Source organism: Aulostomus chinensis, chromosome 1, assembly GCF_037954235.1.
Source record: "Aulostomus chinensis isolate RoL2024-O1b breed Wild chromosome 1, RoL_Achi_v1.0, whole genome shotgun sequence".
Classification (NCBI taxonomy): Eukaryota; Metazoa; Chordata; class Actinopteri; order Syngnathiformes; family Aulostomidae; genus Aulostomus; species Aulostomus chinensis.
In genome coordinates, this window is record NC_141320.1 from 17,389,760 (window position 1) to 17,397,712 (window position 7,953).

Genomic DNA, 7,953 nt, shown 5'->3' on the forward strand with positions numbered 1-7,953 from the left:
AAACAACCTTGGAGGGTAAAAGCTCCAATCATAGCCACTCAGATGCAGCAGCAGAAGAAGCTGTCATCTACCCTGACAGTCAGAGCATCAAGTCAAGAAAACATCACCATCTTGTAGTTCCAAACCTCCACCTGTCAGATTCAGCTACTTCTGATTGTGGGACTTTAAATTTGAACACAATGGAATTTGGACAAGGAGTTTTCCTTCCAGTCCAAACATCATCGTCCAGCCTCCAACCAGAGGTCCATCAGTTATCATGGAGCCACAGGTGGAGTCTGGATTCTTTTCTGGAATGAGACGGCAATGACAGTCCTGCCAAGTGACATCACTGACATGAATGGATGACTTCAGTCATGTGACTGGATGACTTCAGTCATGTGACTGGATGGCAGTGTAGATGCCAATGTAGAGGTTGGGGAAATAGTCTCTGAGAATCCAACTTGAAGCCACTCCCTCCTTGTTCTTCAAAAACCCAAACAGCGACCATCAGTCTCCCACCAATCCTGTACTTGGGTTCAATGTTGCTGTTCCATTTTGCAGCATTCATCCCCTCATTCTGGAGGCTTTGACATGAAAATGAAAATGCTGAGAGACATAAATGCAAATCAGGGTATTTGACCAGAGGTGACATATCTTTTAATGCCTTTCTTGTTATATTTGTTATATATGTTCTGCATGGTTATATTTGTTATGGTTGTTATAGAGTTTATGGTTATTATCTCTGTTTCTTGTGTCTTTGTCTTTGTTGTCCTCCCCTTCGTCCGTCCTGGATTTTTGACCTTGGTTGCAGGAAGCCTGTGACCTCAACTCCTTTTTCTGTGTTGCTGAACGTAGAGCCTTGCTTCATTGTGCTAGCTAATGTGTGATCCTCCCTGCTAATTCCTTATTTCATTGACTAATTACCCACCAAAAATAAATACCTAACTGCTTTATTTGGCTGAAGTTTAAAAGACCATCATTCTGGTAGCAACAGTCTTTCTGCCTTGTAAATTCTCCACTCCAAGCTAACGATGGCTTCTCCCTCTTGTCCTCCTCTCTCCTGCTCAGAGTGCCACATGTTTTCTTCCTCCTCTGCCTCCTTTAGTGATACTGATAAGTGTGTTAAATGTAGTTTTTTGTTGTGTTGGAGGTGAGGCTTAGCGATGTTCAATTGGACCTGCAGCGGCTCTGCACCAAAAGCTGCGAGAGCTAGCCAGCCCTCACTAGCTGGTGCAGACCACCTTAGCTTAGCTCCTGGCTTAGGCCCAACTAGCGCTCCCCCAGAAGCTCCCAAGCATCTGGGAGAGCGCCAAGAAAAGTTGGGCCTAAGCTAGGATATGCTTGCTCATGAAGAATTGTTGGGTGTAAATTCATTTAAGGAGTGTTGAACTGGATCTGTTCTACTTGTAAAGTGTAACTTTTGTTATTTGGTGCTTTACAGGGTGATGACTTGCTGGGGACACTTTATCACAGCAGTGGACAAACATCAGCATTCAACACCCAGCAGCTCCTCTGATCAACAGAACAAGTTAAAGTATTCTGAGAAGGAGGGCATCGATCCCTCTACTGCTCACATGCTAAGCTAGCGCTCTACCATTGCAGCTAATTCCCCTGTTCAGGAGCACAGCAGATAATGCACCTTGACCTTCATGCATGGTTTAATGAGCGTCACCAGTTGAAGCTTCTCTGGTTGACCAATGTAATGGAGACCAAGGGTTCCATGACATCAATGATTAATTGAAGGTAGCATTTGTCTTGGTATTAACAGTTTATGTAAATTAGAGGATCACACACATGTTAATGGTGAGGTTTATTGAATCGGAAAACATGTGAAACATTTTCTATGCCATGTGTTCCAGGGAGGGACCTGGGAAGCACAGGGGGACCGGCCATCCTGCCTGTGGAAAATGAAGACCCCAGTGTCAGTCAGTGGTAATCACTGTGCAAGGCCTGGTATTTTGTGTTTGTCAAGTTTTTCTCATGTAAATGTGGCAGTTTCAGTCGTCACGGTCAGTCCTCACCTCTTCCTGGTGGTTTCCTTAAAGGGGGTGGAGCCAAAAGGGGAGAGTGGCCCAAGGAAGCTCCTTAAGAGCTGTAGGTGCAAACCTTTGCTCCCAGATGGGGGAGGGGGTACAATCACAGACAAGGTTCATTGAATGATTATGTGGATGTATGACTGAGTTGGTGTAGTAGTCTGGAATCATGTATATATTTAGTCAGGTTAAGTTGTTGAGATGGTGCTGGTTTGATGTAAATATTGATTGTAGAGCATGGTTGTGGTCTCACCTCCACTCTATGGGCCATCCATCGTCATCTTCTGCTTATTCCTTACTAGTAAGGGTCGCGGGGGGGCTGGAGCCTATCCCAGCATCTATGGGCGAGAGGCGGGGTTCACCCTGGACAGGTCGCCAGTCCATCGCAGGGCCAACACACAGAGACAAACAACCATTCACACTCATACCTACGGTCAATTTAGAGAATCCAATCAGCCTCGTCCCCAAATTGCATGTTTTTGGACTGTGGGAGGAAGCTGGAGTATCAGAGAGGACGCGCGCAGGCACGGGGAGAACATGGAGACTCCACACAGAAAGATCCCGCGCCCGAGCCAGGACTCGAACCCGGAACCTTCTTGCTGTGAGGGCACAGTGCTAACCATTGCACCACCGTGCAGGCCCGCTATGGGGGCTGATCTGTCAAATTTCCTGCAGCCAGGAGGGAATTAAAGGCAGTCAGGGGTTTTTAATTTAAGTTAACGGTGTCTCATGCAATCTCTTTCAATACTCCAGTGGTGGTTTAAGTGAAGAAAAACATGGGTTAGTCAGTAGGACTCTGTGTTTGTGTGTGTGTGTGTGTGTGTGTGTGTGTGTGTGTGTGTGTGTGTGTGTGTTTCCATGCAGACTTTCCCTTGTGACAACCGATTTGATTTGGAAACCATCTCATCTAAATCTCCTCTCCAAAAACCCTCTTCTTCAACTTTGTACCCAAGTTGTCTCCTCATCAGGCACCACAGTATCCAGTAGGTTCAGTTAAAACAGTCATCAGTGATTAATGTTCATGTTCAATGATGAGGTTTTGATTTATTCTTCCAGAATCATCTGAACAAACCCTCCTCAACACAGTGAAGCCTTCATCTGACAGGAGGAGTTTCTTTTCCCAGTGATTCCACTGACAGTGAAAAGCTTCGTTCATCAGACTGGTCTGATAGGATCAACTACTGGTTGCTCTGGAGTGCAAACAGCAACCTGTCAGGAAACATTAGTCAGATCAAAGCCAAGATTAAAGAAAGAGCCTCCAGATCAAAGACAGAATTGATGATGATGTCATCAGGGGGCTTTGATAGTGTCTTTATTTGTACCGAGAATTCTGTCTTTGATCTCAGGAGGACATGAAAGAAACACAACTGAGGAAAGTAGAGGAGAACATTCAGCTTCATTAGAAACACTTGAACTGTTGAACAGTAGAATTTGTTTGAAACAGTTTACAACACTGAGTGACAGGATTGAAGAGGGAAGGTTTTTCTACTTTAAATTTAATTCTAACTTTAAACTGGGCATGAACATTTTTAGTCGTTCATATTGTAACATACAGGGGAAGTCATGACATTCCCTTTTTTTTAACCTGTCCTGTTCAGGAAATGGAAATGGAAATTTAGCTGCTATGTTGAATCAGAAGAACCTTTTGAAGTCTACTTTTGCTTCAGTCAGAAAGTGGACTTTTGTTAACTCTCACAATGGTTGGTGATTGTGGAGGAAGACAAAATCCTTATGAACCTCTTTTTAACAGACGCACATTTCTAAAGATGCAGGTTTATTTTATTTTTTCTTTTAGCAGAGGATGGTTTCAATCCATCGACCTCTGGGTTATGGGCCCAGCACGCGTCCTCTGCGCCACCATTGACAGAACAGTCCTTGTTTTAGGAGAGCATTCTCTGTGTTTGTCTCTGCCCTGCTCTCCTGCTCTCTTTCCCCTCATTTAGTCCTTGACATGATCCATGCTCTACAGCTCTGCGGGTGGAATGAAGACCTGCGTCTGCTCTGCCCGTGCCGTCCTTCGTCTCAACCTAAATTGTTTGACCCACCTTTATAATGCTGCAGACAACACAACCAAACTGGCCCCGATCAGGATTTGACAGGCCGAAACATGCCCTAAAAACACCAAGAATAATATCCACCACCTTCTGAACGGGGCCTGGTCCGTCTCCTGCATCAGGGGCCGCCGCAGTCGCGCATCAGTTGTTCAACAGCTGTTCGCCGCAACACTCAGTGAGACAAAGACATCGAAGCTCAAACTGCTGTTGAGGAAGCCGTGATCGTATAGTGGTTAGTACTTTGCGTTGTGGCCGCAGCAACCCCGGTTCGAATCCGGGTCACGGCAGCATGAGATAAATTTCTTTGTGTGTATTGATGGACACAAGCCAAGCAGAAATTTCCCACAATGCAATAGGGCAGTGTTTGGTCAGTCTGAAAATGATGTCATATTATTGTGTCATCACTTGACCAGACCCAAAAGTAGGCTCAGGTATCAGTTTCTTCTCAATGCTAATGTCTGCTAGCTTAGTCTGCTACTTTGATGGCTCTGCCTGCTCAAAGGTCCAGACCCAAAAGTAGACTCAGGTATCAGTTTCTTCTCAATGCTAACGTCTGCTAGCTTAGTCTGCTACTTTGATGGCTCTGTCTGCTCAAAGGTCCAGACCCCTGGATGTGGTGGTTCCTACCTGAACATAGATTCTGTCAGCTCATGTTGTTAAATCAACTCACCAGGAACACCAGTAGATTTCAATGGACTGACAATGAGTCTCATTGAATGGTAAACATGTCAAATATGAAGTCATCACCTGAGGAGGTCTGCTGCTGGAATGAAGCTCCAGATATTCACAAGATATTCTAGATCTTAAAATAAAGCATTTTTATATTTGATTTCTTATTCATTCAGGTCATCCAGTCATGTGACTGAAGTCATCCAGTCACGTGACTGAAGTCATCCAGTCATGTCAGTGATGTCACTTGGCAGGACTGTCATTGCCGTCTCATTCTAGAAAAGAATCCAGACTCCACATACAAGATGGTTGATGTTTTCTTGACTTGATGCTCTGACTGTCAAGTTAGATGACAGCTTCTTCTGCTGCTGCATCTGAGTGGCTAGGATTGGAGGTTTTACCTCCGAAGGTTGTTTGGTTCCAGGGGAAACTTCAAAATTCCAGTCCCCAAACTGGGCTGTTCTGAAACTCTTCTCCTGAATCACTCCTGAGTTCTTGTTAAGAGCTGGAAATGAGCTGCAGCAAGAACAAATACCAGTGCCAACCAGATCAACTTCATGGCTGTTTTTGTAGTGATTTGGTTCTAAACAAATAAAACTGACTTGACTTGATTTGGTGCCTCATGAGGAGAAAATTTGGGCACAAATGTTGGACAAGAGTGTTTGTGGAGGGTGTTTTTTTGTTGTTGTTGCAGTGTTGTAAGTCACTGTAACTGCAGCTAAATGATTGAACTTTCTCCAAATGTCCTCAAGATGGTTTCCAATGACATCAGTTGTCACAAGAGGAAGTCTGCATGTAAACACACTCAGGTGTGCCCAGCTATTCTTATGAGAACATTCGATCAACTTCATTCTATGTGCAGCCTAACCTTAATCTTAATCTTAATCTTAACCAACTGAATCTTAATCTTTATTTGAAACTAAACTCAATCCAGACCTTCACTCTGAAAGAACTCACAAACTGCATTGCGCTGCATCAGGGCCGGTCTTTGGTCCCCATGAGGACGAGGACTCCTGATCAGTGTTGATGATGGAAATGGTCTCCAACACAATAAAACAAGAAATACACACACGTGTAAACACACACAGTGACCCCGCATGTCGTTTTTGCCCAACTTAAATTTTCATTCATTACCCAGAGCCTCTCAAAAGCCCTGAAGAAAAATTGAATATTTGGAGTTTGAAAGCCATAAATCACATCCATATCATCTCGTCCATCTCAGTCTGATCTCATCTTTGTTTGTTGTTTTTTTAAAGAGGGACAAATTGGTACTTGGTTAAAAAATCACTCTGGGAAAATGATCCTGCTTTCAGGGAGGTCTTTGGTGAGTTTGCTAACAATGCAGAGAACCATGACGGTACCAAGCACAAGGCTGCTGCCCTCTGCATCACAGCCACACTTTGGAGTCTGTTTGAACTGAATGTGAAGGGTCTGACATCATCACACCAGTACGACAACAAGTGACCATGAAACAAAGAAAACCTTCACTGATGAGTCCATGGATCTCATTGATCTGTGCCATTTCCTGATCTTCAGGTTCTGTCTTTGATTTCTTTCTTTGATCTCTAAATTCTGTGCTTTGGTTTCCTTGGTCAGTCTTTGAATTCTGGTTCATAATAAAAAAGAACTCCCAGCATATTTCTGCAGACCATAGATAGGGATTTTACCAACTGCACCATAGCAACCCTCTTGCTGTCTGCTGTTATGCCATTGAAAAGTAAGACAGCCTGGCAGTCAACAAACTGGGCTCAACAGAAGAATGTCAACTAAAGATGGATTAAAGACCAGGAGGAAATGTAACCAACCTACAAAGATGGAGGGGAATTGAGACCCACATGTTTGCCATCCTTGATGAACTGTCCACTGGTGCAGGGGATGAGGTCATGGCCATGATCTGGGAGCCAGTCCTGGATGTTAAATGCCCTGATGATGGACAGTGCAGTGGCAAAATGTCCGGTCCACTGACTGAACTCTGCCACAAATGAGGAACAACAGTCAGCAAGGAGTAGAAACGAAGAGGAGAAATGGAGAGAACAGAAAGAATGAGAGATCATGGAGGAAAGAGGCTGATATTTGCAAGTGTCCTGAGTACAACACAGCAATCTAGAGAAACCATGACCTGGATTACTGAGGACCTCCACTGGCAGTTCATTTCTGTTGATCATAGGGCCATGCTGGGTGAAGCAGGAATGAATCCTGGGACTGAGGTTGTGGAGCAATGGTCACCTTTCCTGCTGAAACTGTCAATTCTTCTGCTTGGTTCTCTCCACAAAACCAGTCCCTTAACGGAGCTCAAACCCCAGTTACAGCTGTGAGAGCCCAGAATCGGACACACTGGACCATCAGGAACAGCTTTGTGCTTTCAAACAACAGAGACGACACTCAAGGACTCAGGGAACGCAGGAATCTCTGGCCTCAGCTGACATGTTGAATTTCAGCAACACTTCATGATGCTGAGTTTCGCAAACCAATGAGAAGATGAAGGAGGCCGTCAACTCCTTCAAGCTCAACATCTCCACTGCTTTACCAAGGAGGTCAGGAGGTCCAAGCAGAACCTGCACCCCCCACCTCTGATGTTTTCTCCACACAGAGATGAGGGGTCAGTTCAGAAGAGTGAGCTGGAGTCTGGGCAAGTCTTTTCATTCAGTCCCTGGTTGAAACAATTGTCTCCACCAACTTCAGTATGGGTCTGGACCTGCACAGGTTCCAATTCCTGTCTTGGTCCCAAGGGTTTGTTGAACCAGAGAAGCTTCAAGTGGTGACGCTCATTAAACCATGCATGAAGGTCAACCTGCATTATCTGCATTGCTCATTAGCAGGGACTTAGCTCCAATGGTAGAGTGCTAGCTTAGCATGTGAGAGGTAGAGGGATCCATGCCGTCCTTCTGAGAATACTTTAACTTGTTCTGTTGATCAGAGGAGCTGCTGGGTGATGAATGCTGATGTTTGTCCACTGGTGTGATAAAGTGTCCCCTGTTACTGAGATATGGATGAACACCTGCTCAGGTCAAAGCTGCAATCAAACCAGGGACTCTGAACCACACAGTGAAGGAGTTTGTCATCAAGATTTATGGCAGCTTTGAAACTTCCCACCATCTCCTGAATGTGGAGCAACTTGTCCTGCCAAAACTGTCCCCTCTTCCATTCTTAATAACACCTGTCCTGACTGGCAATCAAGCTAGGCTGCAGCGGTGAAAGCGCTGAATGCAGCCAGGATA

The 7,953-nt window shown here is 44.9% G+C and overlaps 1 non-coding gene across 1 annotated transcript; it reads left to right on the forward strand.

Annotated features, from left to right (window-relative positions):
- The first annotated feature begins 4,281 nt into the window (after positions 1 to 4,281).
- On the forward strand, positions 4,282 to 4,353 carry trnah-gug (transfer RNA histidin (anticodon GUG)). Its single transcript has one exon. It is a non-coding gene; the product is annotated as a tRNA-His (tRNA).
- Positions 4,354 to 7,953: the final 3,600 nt, after the last annotated feature.